Source organism: Somniosus microcephalus, chromosome 5 (genome assembly GCF_052327205.1).
Source record: "Somniosus microcephalus isolate GS21.2 chromosome 5, FLI_Smic_1.0, whole genome shotgun sequence".
Classification (NCBI taxonomy): domain Eukaryota; kingdom Metazoa; phylum Chordata; class Chondrichthyes; order Squaliformes; family Somniosidae; genus Somniosus; species Somniosus microcephalus.
This window is the reverse complement of record NC_140991.1, coordinates 168,723,699-168,744,548: the sequence shown is the minus strand read 5'-3', so window position 1 is coordinate 168,744,548 and position 20,850 is coordinate 168,723,699. Positions and strand designations below refer to the sequence as shown.

At 43.3% G+C, this 20,850-nt stretch overlaps 1 protein-coding gene across 15 annotated transcripts in view; it reads left to right on the top strand.

Moving 5' to 3' along the window:
• Nucleotides 1-20,850, top strand: part of snx13 (sorting nexin 13) — a 310,603-nt gene that overhangs the window by 84,532 nt on the left and 205,221 nt on the right. For 4 of the 15 annotated variants that reach the window (XM_085988422.1, XM_085988428.1, XM_085988429.1 and 1 more), the window contains exons 2-3: nt 7,998-8,111; nt 8,670-8,802. The exons of 7 other annotated variants lie outside the window; for them this stretch is intronic. The gene's annotated coding sequence lies outside the window, so the exon portion shown is untranslated. Of the gene's footprint in view, nt 1-7,997; nt 8,112-8,669; nt 8,803-10,967; nt 11,067-20,850 lie in introns of those variants that run through there. 4 more of the 15 variants (XM_085988423.1, XM_085988425.1, XM_085988426.1 and 1 more) reach the window with 4 other exon arrangements.

Below are 20,850 nucleotides of genomic sequence, written 5' to 3'. Positions count from 1 at the left end.
GGCACGTGGAATTGGTGCTGCCCGCATACCTGGCAAATTACACAAGCTGGATTTTTTTTTAATGGAACACTTCAGTTCTAAATTGGAAATTAGATTGGCGTGTAAGTTTCTGAGGGTGCTATTGGCCCTGATTTTTGCGGTCGGGATGATGACGAACTGTCAGCGTTCGCCGTCATTCCGCCTTTGAAACTGACTGCAACTTTGGGATTTGGCGCATGCGAAAATCTCTAAGTTGCGGTCAGTCAATGAGCACTTCAAAACTGGCTGTGCTGTGCATGTGCCCCCCGCCAACAGAGCTGGTAATCAGTGAAATCTCGTAAATCATTGACACTGACACACTTCAGCTCTTCCGCAGTAAGTACACAGTTGAATACCCCACTAAAAGTTAGACCCAAAGGAATTGGGTGTAACTGGGGTATTAACAGCGTTATTACTGCTAAACAAATGTTAAGGTCCTGGAAAACTAATTTTAATTTTGTGCAGTGTGAAATTTGTCCATTTTAATAAATATTTTTTAAGAAACTTTTTGAAAAAATATAAATTTTTTATGTTTGCCCATCTTTATTTCAAGTTTGCCTTTTCCCCCTGAGAGCCCCAATCTTTCTTTTCTTTTGCTCTCTAACTATTTTAAAAAGTTAGTTTTAAACACTTAACTCACTTTCTTGTTTGCTGTCTGCGAGAATTCTGCCTTTTGATTGACTGCTTAGACAGCCTGTTGATGTTGCAGCAGTTCGAACAAGGGAATCCCCACTACAGTCAGTTGAATTGAATGTCGGAAAACTACAACTTCTCAACACGGGGATTTTGAGATTCTTGTGCAGATCGTACTTCAGGACCAGCAGCAAATGCCTTTGCTTCGCTGCTGACTGCAAATTCCAGCCCAATGTTTCTTTTTCATAGACTAACCCCCCCCCCCCCCCCCCTTTCTAAAGGATATCCTTGAGTTTCATTTACCACCATGCTGTTCTTTGGTCCAATATATATTCAGGTTATAATCTAATATCAAAAAGACCAGTGGTCCTAATACTAACTCCTGGGGAACACTGCTGTATACTTCATTCCAGTCTGAAAAACAACCGTTTACCACTACACTCTGCTTTCTGCCCCTTAAACAATTTTGTATCCATGCTGTCACTGTCCCTTTAATCCCATATGCATTAATTTTGCTAACAAGTCGATTATGTGGTACTTGTCAAATGCCTTTTTGAAAGTCCATATATATACATCAACCACACTACTCTCCTCATCAGCCTTCTCCGATACTTCATCAAATAACTCCATCAAGTTAGTCAAACACGATTTGCTTTTAACACATCAGTGCTGACTTTAATTATTAGCCCATACTTTTCCAAATGCCAATTATTTTTAGTCCCAGATTACTGTCTCTAAGTTACCCCATCACTGACGTTAAGCTGATTGGCCTATAGTTGCTGGGTTTATCCCTGTCCCCTTTTTTTAAAATGGGGGTGCAACATTTGCAGTCCTCTGGCACTACCCCCATATCCAAGGAGGATTGGAAGATTGTGGCCAGAGCCTCCGCAGTTTCCACCCTTACTTCCCTCAGTAACCTAGGATGCATCCCATTGGAATGGGTGCCTTTTCTACCTTGAGAACTGCCAACATTTTAAGTAACTCCTCCTTGTCTATTTTTATCCTATCCTCCTTCACTGCTACATTGGCAGCATCCTCTCAATTGAAAACAAATGCAAAGTATTCATTTAGTACCTCAGCCATGCCCTCTGCCTCCACAAGAAGATCTCATTTTTTTTGGTCCCTAATCGCCCCACCCTTTGACTACCCTTTTTAATATTTATGTTTTTATAAAAAAAGAAAGACTTGCATTTATATAGCACCTTTCACAACCACTGGACATCTCTCAGCACTTTACATGAGCAAAAGACTTTGGGGTTCCCTTTCATGTTGGCCACTAATCTGATCTCGTACTCTGGCCCTCTTAGTCCCTTTTTTTAGATCATCTTTGTGTGGTAGAACAGTTTCACAATGAGCAATTTTGATTTTTTTTTAGTCCTACTAAAAATAATTTATGTAGTTTTGTATGGTGCATTGTTAATTTTAATATAATTGATCAACTATGTATGTGGCGCGTAAAAATACATTCTTATAGGATCCCATCTTGCTTTGTCTATTCCTGGCTAGGTAGACTTGTCTTTACTTTGGCATGCAACAAGCAAGGCATAAATTGTATCGTAGCCATCTTTTTTAAGAGCTCAGAAGTTTAAAATAAAATTTATGGTATATTGAAACTTTCCATAGTATAATAACTGATTATAAAACCCCTTCCTTATGCACAAGAGAAGAATTGTATCTGTGGCTCTTGGTCATTTTTTTTAAAAGTGTTTAATATTCAGTCAGTCTACTTTGGGAATTTTCATTAAACTGTAGTTTATTCCACTCATGTTTCAGGCCCATTTTTCAATGTAAAATGGGACAAAGTGTGGGTTACATGTTAATCTTGCGGGTTGCAGATGATGATTTCTTGTTTGTAAATTTTATTTTCAGTTAAATGTGATAGTACAACTTAGCTTATTCATAAATGGTTAGTTTGGCATTGACTATGCAATATTATTCGGATAATTACTTTGGTACCTATTATAGGTCATATTTGCCAAATATGACAACAGAAGAAAAGTGATGAGAAAAATAAAGGGACAAAAATACTCTGCTGTTCAAAAGTTCAAGCTTTATCTTGGTGAATATTAGCCATTTCTTTGCCTTAATTCAGCAAAGCCCTGCAGTAACTAAATCGATAACTGCTTGTGCTGAAGCTAGAAGTTCATGGACAGACGAGGACTTAAGCTGTATATTCTAAAAGTTTCTGGTGCAGTAAAGGCAGTGTTGCTAGTAGACTGTACTTTGATACATCAGAACTTTAAATATAAAAACTTAGCAATTTTGAAATTGTCAAGAATTCTTGCAATAATGTGATGAAATTCTGTTTAAGATTTTCTAAAAAAAAATATAGAAAATTCTCAATGGGATTTAATAAACATTGCTTATGACATAGTTTGACATGTGGTATACAGTTGTGCTTGGGTTATGGATGACTGGCAACTTGCACTAATGTTTATGAATTCAGTTCATAAAGCCAGGTGATATACTAGAATTCCACCATACTTTGTCTATCAGTTCTCACTATATTAAACTTAACATTGCCCCACACACAACTACATGTAGAAATTAGTTTTAGAATGACTTAACACCAAAATTGTCTACCACCCAATTACATATGAACCAACATTTCAGTTTCTATGCTGCTAACATAAAATAGATATTTAGGCTCATGATCTAGATTATGAAGTAAAAATGTAGTGTGTTTGTGGAGATGTTATTTCAGAAGGTTGTTTAGCTCTTTTTATTGTGTTTTTGTTTGGGTGGGTTACCATAATGCCTTTTCTGTTTGGTATTCTAAAGTGTTACTGCTGTAGGAGAAATGACTTTGTTTGTTTGTTTCTATTGGGTGTTTAACAATCACTGTAAACATAGAAGATAGGAGCAGGAGTAGGCCATTCGGCCCCTCGAGCCTGCTCCGCCATTCAGTGAGATCATGGCTGATCATCCAAATTCAGTACCCTGTCCCTGCCTTCTCTCCATATCCCTTGATCCCTTTAGCCTTAAGAAATATATCTAACTCCTTCTTGAATATATTTAATGAATTGGCCTCTACTGCCTTCTGTGGTAGAGAATTCCACAGGTTCACCACTCTCTGGGTGAAGAAATTCCTCCTCATCTCTGTCCTAAATGGCTTACTCCTTAGACTGTGATCCCTGGTTCTGGACTCCCAGCCATCGGGAACATCCTTCCTGCATCTAGTCTGTCTAGTCCTGTTAGAATTTTATACAGCCATTGTTGGTCAGAAAATGGGATTAATACAGTGCGACAAACTATATATTTTTAATTTCACCTCACTTTATATTTGTTTTTCATCTTCCCTGTGCTAAATGCTATTTCCCCAATGGGACGTTGTGAGTAGGTGATTTATTTTAAAGTTTCTTTCCATGTTGCTCTTGATATGGTTGCTGTGAAATCCTAAAACAACTAGTATTTAACATAGTAAAACGTCCCAAGGTGCTTCACAGGAGCATTGTCAAACAAAATTTGACACTGAGCCACATAAGGAAATATTGGGGCAGATGACCAAAAGCTTTTTAAGGAGCATCTTGAAGGTGGAAAGAGAGGCAGAGGTTTAGGGAAGGAATTCCAGAGCTTCGGGCCTTGGCAGCTGAAGGCATGGCTACCAGTGTTGCAGCGATTTAAAATCGGGGATGCTCAAGAGGCCAGAATTAGAGGAGGGCAGATATCTCGGAGGGTTATAGGGCTGGAGGAGATTAGTGATGTGGAGGGATTTGAAAACGAGCATGAACATTTTAAAATGAGCTGGGTGCCAATGTAGGTCAGTGAGCACAGGGGTAATGGGTGAACGCGAGTTAGGTGCGAGTTAGGACACGGGCAGCAGAGTATTGGATGACCCGAAGTCTATGGAGGGTAGAAAATGGGAGGTCAGGAGTACTTTGGAATAGTCAAGTCTAAGGTAACTATTAGTTTGCAGGGGTCTGAATGGGAGATAGTAGGGTATTTCTGCCTGGAGGCGTTCTAATGTCATAACAATTCACCGTGTGAAATGATGTTCACTGGCATTTGGTAGTCTTAGTCTTGCTGAGAACTGCTGATGGAAGGTATCTTGTCTTAATTCTCGACAGAAGCTCTACCAAACGACCTAATAGTCAGAGCAGCAGTGGCCTTCTATCCTGTTTGTAAGCCAGATATTTTGAACCTTCTGTACAACAAATGTACTAGTTGCTCCTTTCCTGCTGCAACAGATTCCCACTGCTAGGCATCTGATGGACTCCGAGTAGTCTGCATAAGGTATACAAAAAAACTCTTCCAAGTATTCCCTGCGAAAATATCTACTAGCCTTGCTTTACCTAGCTTTTGTAAACAATTCTAAGCCGATGAAATCTAAAGACAGTTTTGACTCCTGTCAAATTACAAATTCAAGGCTTGTTACTTGCTTCTTCGGATCTCAAAAACTGGATTTAGACAATGAATGCAATGTCCGTGTATTTTCTATCAAGGGAGAACCTTGTGTTCTGTCTTGCTAGGCCGTTCATAATAAATTTTTGAAGCACTTTATATAAAATCCTTTATACTTGCAAAATATAAACTGACACTATTATTGTGTACATGGTCTTTGGAGGTTACTATAACAGACACCAAAGATTAATAGCTCCCAGTACATTAACCATATTTTTATTATTACAGGTGGAATGTGTGACCAATGTGTTTAGTATGTACAAGATTTATTTTGTTGCTGAGGATAACCAACAAACGTCTTTTAATTTTATACTAGATTGTCCTAAAAAATATTCATGGATATTATATGATTGAAAAAATTCCATTACAATTGCATGCCCCTCATCTTTTTTGCTTCTATTCCTTCTACACACTTATCCAAAACTGCTGCCTGTATCCGAACTCGTACCAAATACTGTTCCCCAACACCAATGTTCCCTCTAATTGTTTTTAGTGTGTGGTCCCTTTTTAACTGGGTGCGCGACCCATTCAAATTTTTACACATGCGTGGTTTCTTCCCTGTAGAAGCCGGTGAGTGGCCTGCACAGGACCTCCAGACTGCTGCGCAGCTTAGTGGGAATGTTGCCCATCGTTCCTTTGCTCGCTGACCTACATTGGCTTCTGGTCCAGCAATGCTTCAATTTTAAAATGCTCATCCTTGTTTTCAATCCCTCTATAGTCTCGGTCTAGCTCCTCCCTATCTCTGTAACCACCTCCTTCCTTACAATTCTCCGCATTCTTGGCGCGCCTCCAATTCTGGCCTCTTGCGCATCTTCGATTTTCAGCATTGGCGGCCGTGCCTTCAGCTGCCTAGGCCCTAAGCTTCAGAATTCCTTTCCTAAACCTCTCCACATCTCTACCTCTCTCCTTTTAAGACGCTCCTTAAAACCTATATCACCTGTCCTAATATCTCCCATGTGGCTCGGTGTTCAATTGTCAGTAAAACGCTCATGTGGGGTGCCTTGGGATGTTTTGCTACATTAAAGGAGCTATATAAATGCAAGTTTTTGTTGTTAAGCATCATTCTCTGCAAACTAACAAGCAAGTTATTGAACTTATTCCATCGTTGCATGTGAATTTAACAATAGTAAGTGCAAAAGCACCAAGAATTGATTTCTTGTATGGTGAGCGACTGGATTTCCTTGTTTTTTATTAACAAAATAGATTTGTTTTCTGCATGATCACATTTGCTTTCAGTTCCTCCTTTAATAGGACACTTGACTGTTTTGTCTAGCCTTGCTTGCATAATTTTTTTGTAGGTTCTGTCCAGATTCTTCCTTATTTTGTTTCAGAATTTTACATAATAGCCAGTTTGTGAAATTATTAGATTTTTTTGTTGATGCCTGGTCTCAGATTGACAGAAATCTGATGTGCCCCACAGTTTGAAAACCTGTGGATTATGTAGACATTCCATTAATTTATTGAAATGTGCTGCTACTGTGTGTATAGTTTGTTTTCCCATTTCCTTTATGTACTTTAATGTGTAGTCCATCTAAATCTTGGCTGGAGTCCTTGGCCTTGTTTAGTGTTATCAGCGTGTCAATAATTATAAATAGTGAGATAACAAACACTTCTGTCTCAGGAAATGATACCTCCTTATTGGGAAGGTAGAACTCTGAGCACTGATGTAAATCATTTAGGAAATCTTATCAGATTCCTACCTCTTCCCTGACCATTTGGTTTTTATATGTTAATATTTCCATGCGTTCTATATTTTGGTTCTCCTGACTAGTTTATTTTCTTACTTTTGTTTTCTGATCTACATCTAGATTTATATTCTGCATCTGCAAACTTATTTTTCCCCTTTAACGTGCCTTGTGACATTTTCTATGTTAAACATCCATGTTGTTCATTTCCCCTTTATATCTTGCATTACTTCAGTTGTCACATCAGTTTTCCATTTCCTCTTGTATATTTCTTTCTATGAAATATGATTACTTTCTGTTACCTGCAATGCATTCTTGAAATCTCTCTCTCTCTCTCCGCCATCATGCCTTTTAAGGAAGCTTCCCAATCTATCATACCTTTGTAATTTCCTTTGTTTAAATTTAGGACCCTAGTTTTGGATTGGACTTCTTCACTTTCCATCTTAATGAAGAATTCTGTCATGTTATGGTCACTCTTCCCTAAAGGACCCCACACAAGATTATTAATTGACCCCTTCTCATTGCACAATACCCCTAGGATAGTCTGTTCCCTAGTTGGCTCCTCAATGTACTGGTCTAAAAAACCATCTCGTACATATTCCAGGAATTCATCCTCCATGGTATTATTGCTAATCTGGTTTGGCCAGTCTATATGTAGATTAAAGTACCCATGTTACATGCATCTCTAATTTCCTGTTTGATGCCATCCCCTACTGTTTGGAGGCCTATAGACAACTCCCACCAATGTTTTCTGCCCCATGGTGCATCTTAGCTCCACCCAGACTGATTCTACATCTTGATTTTCTGAGCCAATATCCTTTCTCACTATTGCTCTGATTTTCATCCTTGACTAGCAACACCACCCCACCTCCTTTTCCTTTTTGCCTGTCCTTCTTAAATATCGAAAATCCTTGGATATTCAGCTCCCAGCCTTGCTCACCCTGCAGCCATGTCACCATAATCGCAATTATATCTCCTGTTTACATCTATTTACGCTGTTAATTCGTCTACCTTATTACGGATGCTTCGTGCATTCAGATACAGTGCCTTTAGATTTGTCTTTTTAACATTTTTAGATATCTTAACATTTTTTTGTACTATGGCCCTATTTGTCTTATTACCATTTTTCTCTTACCCGGGCTCTCTTTGTTCGTGCACTCCTTTGTTTGTACGCTCTGTCCCTCCCTGACACTATCTGGTTATCCTTGCCCCAATCACTTTCCTGCACTGCTTCCTTATCTTTTCTCTTTAACATTCTAGATTTCTCTCCTCCTGGAGCGAAAGGTCCAGGTAACTTTCTCCCTCCCTGATGTCTCGCAATGTCTGCAGCTCGGACTCCAGCTCCTTAACTCGGAGCTGAAGTTATTCAATATGGTAATTAAAAATGAAATGTGCCACTGCTATTGTAATTAATGTTGATACAGTTTTCAAGGAGTTTTGATAATGAAGGTTAAAACATTCCATTAAATATATATAGGCCTGACTTTCATGTGTCTGTCATATTACATAGTACTGTACAAATCATAAGATCAATCCTGATAACAGTTTAATTTTAACCACTAATCTGATAGTGTGCAGTCTGCACACACAACTGTAACTTTTGTTTTGCCACTGTGTATCACAGCATGTTTGCACATTTTTTTTGTTATCTAGTGGGGATCTTCTACAGGGCTTGCATTTATGCCTTGGGCACCTATTGTGATATGCATAGAGATAGCAGAGTCTTGTTAGGCTATTTTTATTCAAAATACTGCTTGCATACAATATTTTTAGTTGTAAAACCAGTAAAATTGTGTCTGTTACTAGAATGCTGAAGTGATTTTGAAAGGATATCTAGTGTTTCAATTGCTTGCTCACTTGCAGGACTTTTATACCTAAACTTTTTAACCCCTGATTAATACTTTGTTTATTGCTACATGTTCCATTTTAAAGCAGAATAACTCTGGTGCCATGCAGTTGACTGAGATGAGCAATCGTACGTACAGCAATGTGACCCTATTTCTGAGCCAATATATGGTACAAGGTAGATGTGATGAGTACTCTGTTTTAGCTGATCTGAATTGAGGTAAGACTGGATTAGAGATATGTTAGCTAAACCCTCTAGAATGTTCATACTCCACATAATTTGGGGCAGCATGTCGCTGAGAAGTAGGGGGTAACTTGGTGTCACCTGCAAACTTTGATATACAACTCTCTCTAGTTCTTAATCAAAGTAATTAATATACATATGGTGAAAAGCTGATGCCCCACTAGACAGTTCCCACCAATCCAAGAACAAACCCTTTATCCCTACTCTGTCTCCTACCTCCCAACCAATTGCTGACCCATGTCACAAGGTTGCCTCCAATTCCATGTGCTTTGATTTTTGTTAAGCTCTTCCGCGGAGCCTTATCGAATGCCTTCTGGAATTCCATATAGACAACTGCCTCACCCACCAAGCTAGTGACCGCCTCAAAAAATTAAACTAGATTAGATCGACATGACCTACTCTTCAGAAATCCATACTGACTTTGATTAGCTCCTACTTAGCCGATCACTGTCGTGTCCTCTTTTATACAGAAAGGATGAGTCCATTATTACTACAGGTACTTGATTTTATTCAGAAAGAAACACAATTTTTTAAAAATAGAGGAAGGTACTTGTGAACCGAGAATAAAATACGCCACGTATTGAAATATGGATTATTTTAAAATTCAAAGTTGACATATTCAAGTCTTGCAGACCAAGCGCATGTTGGTTGAATGTAAGATGTATTATCTGCGACAGGAGAGAATATTTAAGCTGCATATAGAAACAACAGATTTTGTAAATTGGCGAAACTACATCTGTAGGCAGAAGGGAGCATTATGGTTTTTAACCCTGATTTAATTAAGAGTTGAATACACGATAGATTATTCATAGTCTTCCATATTTAGGCATCATGCAACTACATGGAATATATTTAATGTGTTCAGTGAAGGATGTTGAATGATACAGATCACAGATTTATCAATATTCTAGTGTCTGCTTAAATTTGACATCTATTCCATTTTATATTTAAAAATAAACGATTGCACTTGCTTCCTGGAAATAATTATTTTTTATAAACCTGTGTGATCTCTAAGTATTTCAAGTGCTCCTTCCTTTGCAATACGTTTTTTTGTAGAGATGTTGACCAAGTGAGTTTTTACTCAGCGAACTGAGTTTGACACTGAGATGGTGGGTCTGGATCCCTGGTTTGGCTGGTTTGAAAAGGTATAATTAGATTGTACAAGTGAAAGGTAGAGTTGAGAGACCAGTGGGGTGAGAAAGCAACTGAGCAGTCACAAGTTTGGCCTGAACTGGAGTTTGGTACTGAATGTAATTGGCTTGAAACTATTTTGTTTTTAAGCGTTGTCAATTTGTTAAGGTAGGACAGTTCCAATCTATATTTTTTGTAGACCTTGCATGATGTCTCGGTGTTTCTGGAAACTCCGCTCGGGAGGTGACTGAAAGCCAGATTAAAATGTTAGGGTTTGAAGGAGGAAAAAATAGTACCAATGTCGAGGCCCAAGTAGAATGCTGGAGTGTGAATAGAAATGGTTAAAGGCCCTGCAATTGAAAGTGGAAGCAGTGATGCAAGGAGGCCTGAATTGAGCTCCTGGAGTGCTGTCACTCCATAGCTAGAGAAAAATTACAAAGCAGAGGAAGAAAGTGGATGACCATCTATCCCAATAGATAGGAGGCAGCGCAGGGATGTCCTCGGTATTCAGTTGACAAACAGAGTTCAGTACCAAAATATCTGTGACGATGGCAGCTCTAGGAGGGTAACCAACTGTGAGCAAAGCCGTGGCACCATGGAGCAAGTAGTAATGGGGGTGGTGTCGGAGAATGAAGTGCAGAAATACAGTAGTTACAGGGGATTCTATAGTTAGAATAGCAACAGAGTCATTTCCTCCTAGGTGCCAGGATAAGGGATATAAAGGAGCGGGTTCAAAAGGTTTTGAAGAAGTAATAGGAACAGGGAGAAGTTACTAAATTTAGTAGAAAATAGAATTGAAGGAAATGGATTATAAAGGCTAACAGGAATAAAAAAGACTTGCAGGTAACATAAATGGTATTAGTGAAAGATCTTATAAAGCCATAAAAAGTAAAAATAGTTAGTGGCAATTGGAGACGAGCAATATTCCCTCTAATCTTTTTTTGTGTGCGGGCCCTTTAACTGGCTGCGCGGCCCATTCAAATTTTCGTGCATGTCTTCCTTTTGAAAAGCCGGTGAGCGGTCTCCGCGGGACTTCCAGACCGACGAGCGGTCTCCGCGGGACTTCCAGACCGACGGGCGGTCACGCAGTTTGGAACATTGGAGACGAGGTAAATCTTCTCATGGAGGATGAAGGAATGACTGAGAAGTTAAATGAGTACTTTTCCTTGGTTTTTGCAGAATAGTGTGATAGTGGGAATGAAAGGGTAAAAGAGGAAGATGTGGTTAAATTGGATAACTATAGAAAAGGGCTCAAAATTTGCGGTCAGGATGACCACGAACTGTCAGCGTTCACCGTCATTCCACCTTTGAAACTGACTGCACGCAACTTCGGGATTCTGCAAAATCCCAAAGTTACGGTCAGTCATTGACAGCTACGAAACAGGCTGCACTGTGTGCCCCCCCCCCCCCCCCCCCCCCCAAACCAACCACAGAGCCGGCAATCTGTGTAATCGGCCAAATCATTGAAACTGACAAACTTTGGCTCTTCCGCAGTACGTACGCTGTTAAATTCCCCACTAAAAGTTAGACCCAAAGGGATTAAGTGTAACTGGGGTTTTGACAACATTCTTACTGCTAAACAATTGGAAAACTAATTTAAATTTTGTGCAGTGTAAAATTTGTCCATTTTAATAAAAAATTAAAATTTTTAAGGAACTTTAGTTTGTCCATCTTTATTTCAGGTTTGCCTCTTCCCCATGAGAGCCCCAATCCATTTTTAAAAAGTTAGAATTTTAAGAGCTTACTCACTTCCTTGTTTGAGAATTCTGCGTTTTGATTGGCTGCTTATTCAGCCTGTTGCTGTCACAGCAGTTCGCACGAGGGGATTCACACTAACTTCCGTTGATTTTGAATTGAAGGTTGGAAAACCCGAAGTTCTCGACACCAGGATCGTGAGATCCTTGTGCGACGCGTACTTTTGGGGCCAGCAGCTAACACCTTTACTTCGCTGCAGACTGCAAATTGCGGGCCAATGAATTGGTGCTGAAAAAGTTGGTGAAACTCCGAAGTAGAAAAAGCATCTTCCCCTGATGGTATGTATCTTAGACAGCTGGGGAAAGTCATAGAGGATGCTCTGACCACAAGCTATCCAACATCCTTGGATATGGGAATTGTGCCAGAGGATTGAAGCGTTGCCATTGTAACACTTCTGCTGAAGGAAAAAATAAATGGATAAACCAGGAAAGCATAGGCCAGTCAACCTAACAGTAAGTAATACAGGATAAAATTAATATTCTAAAGATATGGGCTAATTATGAAATAACACAAAATGCTGGAAACACTCAGCAGTTCAGGCAGCATCGAGGAGAGAAAGAGTTGACGTTTTGGGTTGAGGACCCTTCATCAGAACTGGAAAAGGTTAGAGAAGAGATTTTTAAGCTGGGGCAGGGAGGAGGTGAGGAAAGAACAAAGAGAAGGTCTGTAATAGGCTAGAAGGCAGGTGAGATTGATTGACAAAAGATGATGGTGCAAGGCAAAAAGAGAGGTAATGGGACAATTTAAGAAACCAAGATGACTCTAGATGAGGCGTGAATGGCGATGGCAGAATCATCAACGGCTACCATGTGAGAAAAAAGGGGGGGGGAAATTTAAAAAAAAAAAAAAAAAAAAAAAAAAATATATAGGGGCTGAGGTTATAGTCTGAAATTGTTGAACTCGATGTTGAGTCCAGAAGGCTGTAAAGTACCTAATCGAAAGATGAGCTGCTGTTCCTCGAGCTTACGTTGAGCTTAGTTGGAACAGTGTTAGTGGCCGAGGACAGAGAGATTAGAGCGGCGAATTAAAGTGACAGGCGACTGGAAGTTTGGGGTCACGCTTATGGACTGAATGGAGGTGTTCCGCAAAGCAGTCACCCAATCTGCATTTGGTCTCCCCAATGTAGAGGAGACCGCATCGTGAGCAGCGAATACAGTATACTAAATTGCAAGAAGTACAAGTAAATCGCTGTTGTACCTGGAAGGAGTGTTTGGGGCCCTAGACAGTGGGAAGGGAGGAGGTAAAAGGGCAGGTGTTGCATCTCCTGCGCTTGCACAGGAAAGTGCCAGGGAAGGGGTGTTGGGGGTGATAGAGGAGTGGACTAGGGTGTCGCGGAGGGAGCAGTCCCTACGGAATGCTGAAAGGGGACTGCTCCCTCCGCGACACCCTGGTCCATGCCGCTTCTGATTAAAAATCTCACTTCTCTAACTGTTTCCAGTTCTGATGAAGGGTCCTTGACCCGAAACGTTTACTCTGTTTCTCTCTCCTCGATGCTATCTGACCTGCTGAGTGTTTCCAGCATTTTCTGTTGTTTCAGATTTCCAGCATCCGCAGTATTTTGCTATTGGGCTAATTATGAACAGCCCACACAAATATGCAAAATGCAAGTTGTGTTGACACATTAAGTGGAGCTCTTTGAGGAAGTAAGAGTGTATTGATAAAGGGAATGCAGTGGATGTTGTGTATATGGATTCAAAAGTGTTTGATAAGGTGTCATTAAATGGTAAAACCTTAAAAGGAATAAAAGAGCAGAGTCTTGAGGGTTCAGTTGCACAAATCTTTAGAAGTGGGAGGGAAGGTTGACGTGCTATGTTTTATTTAAACAGCATATGGTATCCTAGGTTTTATAAATAGGGGCGTAAGGGTACAAAAACAAAGGTAATGCTAAACACATACCAATTTAGTTAGACCACACTTAAAATATTGTCCACTTTTGGGCACCATATTGTAGGAAGGATGTCAAGGCCATGGAGAGAGTATAGAGGGGATTTCATCAAATGGTACTGGGATGAGAGGCTTCAGTTATGGAGGAAAGATACAAAATTGAGCTATTTTCACTAGAACGGAGAAGCTAAAAAGATGTGATTGAGATATTCAAAATTATGAAGGGTTTTGAGAAGGTAAATTAGGAAAATCTATTTCCACTGGTCATTGAGTCAGTGACTAGAGGGTGTAAATTTTAAGGTAATCAAAAGAACAAAGGGAGAAGTTAGTAAGAGGGTTATTTGGCCATAATGGCTTTTAAAAGAGAAGTGGATAGATATTTTCAAATAAGCCCACTTGAACTGTTTAACTGTACCTGTAGGTATATTTTTTTTTTTTTACGATTGTCTTTTTTAAAACTTATATTGTCTTGAGAGCATTTTGACTAGTGTAACGAGGGTGAAATTGCATGAGGTTACAGGTGGTGATGGCAGCAATGGGAGATACTTGAGGTAATTAAGTGTATTGTACAACTTTAATCTTGGATTTTTATTGTCGTGTATTGCACCAGCATAGGAAATATATGAAAAGACTATCTAATGTTCATTGTAATTTATACAACAAGAATCTTTTTTTCCAAGGTGTTGTATTTAGTAGTGATTTTCAATTCTTCCCCAACTGTACTCGTGAGGCAAGGGACGTGACTGATGCATTCAGGGCAGCTTACAAAATTGGAACTTTTTATTCCTCTTAAGGTTATAAAGTGTTCAAAGTGAATATTTCTGCTCTGCATTTTTTAAGTGATGGTATTTTAAATTTTTCTTCAAATCCCTTCACTCATTCCAATATTTGGCATATGCTTTTTGGATAAATTTGCAAAATTAAAATCCAGTGTTTGAAGGCATAAAAGACTGGGACATATCTAAAAATAGTTGGTCAAATCTACAAACATGTAATTTGCTTCTAGTACATAATGAAGGCATATCCTAGAAGCATTGAGGACTGGAAGCTAGGTATATATAATATTGTGGCGGAGCCACCAGGGGGACTCTGATCTAAATGTAAATAATTATATTTAACAAATTATTAGCTACAGAATGAATCTGTATCTTTGTTCATATCATTGCATGTACATAGCGCGGTCCCTTTAAGAATGAGACCAAACGCGATGACGTGATCACGTGATCCTCCAGCGGCAGGAAAACGTGATGACGTCAGGCTGGGGAGCCGCCCTAGTCAGTCCTCGTGGAGCCAGCAAAGAGTACAGACATGTAATGTAGTTCTCCTGTGTTTTTGTTTTAAACTCTGTTGATTAGTATTAAACATTGTTTGTTTGATAGACTGACTCGACCTCAGTCCTTTAGTTAGGAATCTAGCCATTCCTACAGTGGTGACCCCGAATTTTCGTGAACAATTTTCGCGGAAGAAGCGAAGCGAGACGAAACATGGAAGCGAACTCCGTGGCTTTGAAGCTCCCACAGTTTTAGGAACAACTGGCGGCCTCCTGGTTCATCCGAGCAGAAGCACAATTCGATCTCCGAAACATCGTTGCGGATCAGACCCGTTACCTTTTACGTGGTCTCCGCACTCGACAGCTCCACGGCCTCACGGATCATCAGCCTGCTCGAAAACCCCCCGGTTGACAGCAAGTACAATACTCTTAAAGCGCGGTTAATACAGGTCTTCGGGCTCACTAAGGCGAAGCGTGCTCGTCGGCTACTCGCTTTGCCCGGGCTTGGCGATTCCAAGCCATCCGAGTTAATGAGCCAGATGCTCACGCTCCTTGGCTCAGAACCACAATGTTTCCTCTTTCGGTAGTTATTCCTGAGTCAACTACCCGAGCAGGTTCAGGCTGCCCTCGCCAGATCGGAAGCCACAGATTGCGCAGCACTTGCTGCAGCAGCAGATACAATTTATGCGGTCACGCAGCAATCCTGCGCCGCCACGAGGCACCCCTCCCCCGCGAACGCTGCCCCGACGCCTCCATCCCCCGGCTTGTGTTTTTACCACACCCGTTTCGGCGCGAAAGCCAGAGGCTGCCGCCCTCCCTGCAGTTTCGCGCCTAAAAAAAACCGACATCAACACCAGCAGCAACTCCAGAAAAAGAGGACCGAGTCTGAGGGACGTGCCGCGATGGCGATTGGGAATACCGGGAAGCTCCTCTACATTACAGATTCCCTCTCAGGCCGGCGCTTTTTATGCGACACCGGGGTGCAGTGTAGCATCCTTCCTGCCTCAGCACTCGATATTCAGTCTGGGATGCACGGCCTCTCCCTCGTGGCAGCTAATGGCGGGGCCATTCGTTCCTTTGGCAAACGGCGGGTCCAGGTGTGCTTCGGAGGGCAACGGTTTCAGTGGGAATTTATTACAGCCAAGGTTTCGCAAGCCATCCTCGGCGCGGATTTCTTATGCGCCAACAGCTTCTTGGTGGATGTAAGAAATTGTCGATTGGTCAACGCGGCCACCTTCCACTCCATCCCTTGTTTCCGCAGTTCCGCAACGTCGCACACTGTCTCCTGCGCGTTGTCCTCGCCGGACGAGTTCACTCGCCTATTAGGTGAATTCCCGGAGCTGACCAAGCCAACTTTCTCCTCCTCGGCCACTAAGCATGGTGTCGAACACCACATTACTACGACTGGCTCTCCGGTTTACGCGCGAGCTCGGCAAGCTCGCGGCTGCGAAGGCAGAGTTTGCCATGATGGAACGGCTGGGGATTATTCGCCGGTGGAATAGTCCCTGGTCCTCGCCTCTCCACATCGTCCTGAAGCCCGGCGGTGGCTGGCGGCCATGCGGGGACTATCGATGCCTTAATGACGCCACTACTCCCGATCGGTACCCGATCCCGCATATACAGGATTTCTCCGCCCATTTGGCGGGAAACTTCTCCAAGGTCGACCTCGTCCGTGGCTACCACCAAGTTCCCGTACACCCGCAGGACGTCCAGAAAATGGCTGTCATCACTCCCTTTGGACTGTTCGAGTTTCTACGGATGCCTTTTGGGCTCAAGAACGCCGCACAGGCTTTTCAACGACTAATGGACTCGGTCCTGCGGGATTTTTTAAATTTGTCTACCTTGACGACATCCTGATAGCCAGCTGTACCAAAGAGGAACACGTCTGCCATCTCCACACTCTCTTTCGGCGCCTCAGCCAACATGGCCTCAATCAACCCGGCCAAGCGTCAGTTCGGCCTACAACAGATTGACTTCCTGGGCCACCGCATTACTTCGGAGGGCGCAATTCCGCTGCAGTCAAAGGTCGAAGCAATTACGGCATTCCCATGGCCACAGTCCACCAAGGCTCTTCAAGAATTCCTGGGCATGGTGAATTTCTACCACCGCTTTGTGCCCAAGGCAGCACGACTCCTGCAGCCCCTCTACGAGGCCCTCAAAGGCAAGGCCGGAAAGGATACAATAGCCTGGATGGTCGAAATGGGCAACGCTTTCGACAACACAAAAACCGCCCTAGCCAATGCAATTATGTTGGCGCACCCTCTGCCAGGTGCCACCATCGCCCTTACCATCGACGCTTCCAACTATGCCATAGGCGCTGTGCAGGAACAGTGGGTCAACAGGACGTGGCAACCACTGGCATTTTTCAGCCGCCAACTCCGGCGCAACGAACGCAAATACAGCACTTTCGACCGGGAGTTGCTGGCGCTGTTCCTGGCTATCCGCCATTTCCGTTTTTTGTTAGAAGGACGTCTCCACTGCGTATGTAGATCACAAACCACTGACCTTCGCCATGGCCAAGACCCCCGAACCGTGGTTGGCTCGACAGCAGCGACAGCTAACTTTCATTTCAGAATTCACGACAGACGTCCAACACGTAGCTGGCAAGGACAACTTGGTAGCTGATTGCCTTTCTCGCGCGACCGTACGGGCGGTCCAGCTGGGCATCGATTATGCCCTCATGGCTACCGATCAGGCATCCGACCCTGAAACACAGGCATATCGTACCGACACCTCTAGCCTCCAACCGACCGATGTGCAATTCCACGCTGCAGGCACCTCGTTACTCTGCGATGTCTCCATGGGAGATCCCCGCCCGATCGTTCCTGGCGCCGCAAAGTTTTCGACGCCATACATGGGCTTTCGCATCCTGGCGTGAAGGCATCTCAAAAATTAATGTCGGCTAAGTTCGTCTGGAGAGGAATGCGTAAGGATATCCGCGACTGGGCTAACACCTGCGTCGTCTGTCAAACGTCTAAGCTGCAACGTCACGTTAAAGCCACGTTCGTAGTACCAGAACGTCGATTCGACCATGTCAACGTGGACCTCGTCGCAAGGGTTCACACAACCTCACCATGGTCGATCGTACTACTAGATGGCCAGAGGCAGTTCCTCTGGCGTCTACTACGTCCGCCGATGTTGCCAGAGCATTCTTCTCCTCGTGGGTCGCACGTTTCGGCGTTCCGGCAGACATTTCTTCAGACTGCGGTCCACAGTGCTCTTCCGAGCTCTGGAACGCTGTGGCCCAGGGTCTTGGCACCAAGCTTCACCGCACCACGGCCTATCACCCGCAAGCAAACTATTTGTGCGAACGTTTCCACAGATCGTTAAAGGCATCGCTGAGGGCCAGCCTCCAAGGCGCCGGATGGGTGGACAAGCTTCCGTGGGTCATGTTGGGTCTGCGCACGGCACCCAAAGAGGACCTGCAATCGTCCGCCATGGAGCTCGTCTACGGCCAGCCACTCCGCGTACCGGGAGATTTCCTGCCGCTTCCAACTGAGCCGTGGTCCGCAGCCGAACAACTCTGCAGCCACCGGGAAACAGCCAGGGTTTTGTGCCTATCCCAACTTCGCATCACAGCCTTCCATCTTCACACGTACCAGCGGAGCTAAAGAATGCTGAATTTGTATTCATTCGTCATGATGCTCATAGGGATCCGCTCAAGGCCCTTTTCGCGTACTGGAGACAGGCGACAAGAGTTTCTCTGTAGACATTGGTGGTAAACCCGACCACATATCCATTGACCGTCTCAAACCGGCACACCTGGACATCGACCGGCCAGTGGAGACTGCGCAGCCACCACAACGTGGTCGACTTCCCGCTGCATCCACGCCAGACCGAAGGCTTCCGTCCGCCAGCCCGCCCGCTGTTCAACAACGTCCACTCCAAGAATACAGGAGTCGCTCTGACAGGCTTGTCAGACCTCCTAGTCGATTGACTTTTACTGTTAAAGACAATTCTGGGGGCCGCATGTGGTGGAGCCACCAGGGGGACTCTGATCTAATGTACATAATTATCTTTAACAAATTATTAGCTACAGAATGAATCTGTATCTTTGTTCATATTGCATGTACATAGCGCGGTCCCTTTAAGAATGAGACCAAACGCGATGACGTTATCACGTTGATCACGTGATCCTCCAGCGGCGGGAAAACGTGATGACGTCCGGCTGGGGAGCCGCCCTAGTCAGTCAGTCCTCGTGGAGCCAGCAAAGAGTACAGACCTGTAATGTAGTTCTCCTGTGTTTTCGTTTTAAACTCTGTTGATTAGTATTAAACATCGTTTGTTTGATAGACTGACTCGACCTCAGTCCTTTAGTTAGGAATCTAGCCATTCCTACAATATTTTAAAAGGGCTAACTTCAAAGAGATGAGGGAGTAGCGTAAGCAAATTGATTGATTGGGGAGGGTGACAGTGGTTTTTCAACACTTTCAAAAGGCGTAATGGTGAGCATGCAGGAAAAATACATACTAAGGATCAGCAACTCTAAACTAAACAAGTATGACCTTAAATGGATGAACAAAGCAATCAGAAGTGCAAGAAGGAAGACTGACCTCTCCAACTCTTGGGGGAGAAAGAAGAGGGGGTTAACTAAGATGTATGTAGGAACATTCACAAACATTAAAAGGATGGTCAGATGGGCAAGGGGGGGTGGGGGGGGAGGAGGAAGAGAAACGCATATGCACAGATGCAAAATGTAACTAACAATTTTTTTCAGATATTTAACAGTAAGAATGTAGACTAAAAAGATAAAAACTATTAGATGAAAACAAGCTTGATACAGTGGATGAGCATAAGATAGTTAATATTATGAATCATAACTTCATCCATTCTATTTCTGAGCATACTGCCATTCCTCATGATGTTTCATATGGTGCTACGATATTTCCAAAGATATATCTATCTATCTATATATATATATAAGCGGCCTGTCTGTCTGTCTGTTTTCTATATATGTTTGAAAGTTACAGAGTGTACCGACGCGCGCGCCGCCTCAAAAGAAAGCTTGCGATTCCGGACCGGTCATAAGCGTATTTACGTTTCGGCCGGACAAAAATCCCGCCTGTGGTATCCCAAAAACGTTCAGCGTTCCGCTCATTAGCATCTCATTAGCGACCGTGTGACGTCGAGGTCCACCAATCGGATGGCGGGTTCCTTCCTACAGTTGAGTGTCGAGTGACTCGACGATTGACCAATCCTACGCTTCGGTGACCTGACCGGTCGACCAATCGGTGCGTGTGTGGGCGGGCCTTATCCTTCTGAACCGAGGTGAGTGGCCGCCATCTTGATGTTTCACTTTTTTTCCCCCACACTTTCTGTGTGTTAGGGAAATAAGGTAAATATTTTAATGATGTGTTAGGGAATTAAATAACAATTTAATAGGGGGGGGGTAGAGAGCCTCGGGAAATCGCGGGGGGCTCGCGCCGCCCGCACTGACCGCGCATGCGCCGCCCGCCCGCCCACAGCGGCCGTCCATCAGCCGCACGATACGCAGGGGACCTCGGCTCCGGACCTCAGGCGCTAGGCAGGGGGAGGGGACGGAGGGGAGAGGGGAGGGAGACAGGGGAGGGAGGGAGAGGACATGACCGGGAGAGTGGGGACACACAGGGGCAGGGAGACCAAGCGCCCCAAAATTGCCCTCGCAACGCGGGGCTCCCCAGCTAGTATCTATATATAAAAGGATACTTCTGTCTGTCTGTCATTTCGTCTGTCTGTCTGTATTGAATAAACTCAAGTTAGAGCGTACCTACACGTGTGTTACATCGAAAGAAAGCGGACGATTCCAGAACCGTCCTAAGCGTATTAACGTTTCGGCCTGACAAATTTGCGCCCGCGGTATCCAAAAAACGTTCAACATTCTGCTCATTATCCGCTCATTGGTCGACCTCGACGCTAATCGTACGGTGGGTTCCTGGCGCGTGCGGGCGGGCCCTCCTACGGTTGAGTGACTGGACGATTGACCAATCCTACGCTTCGGTGACCTG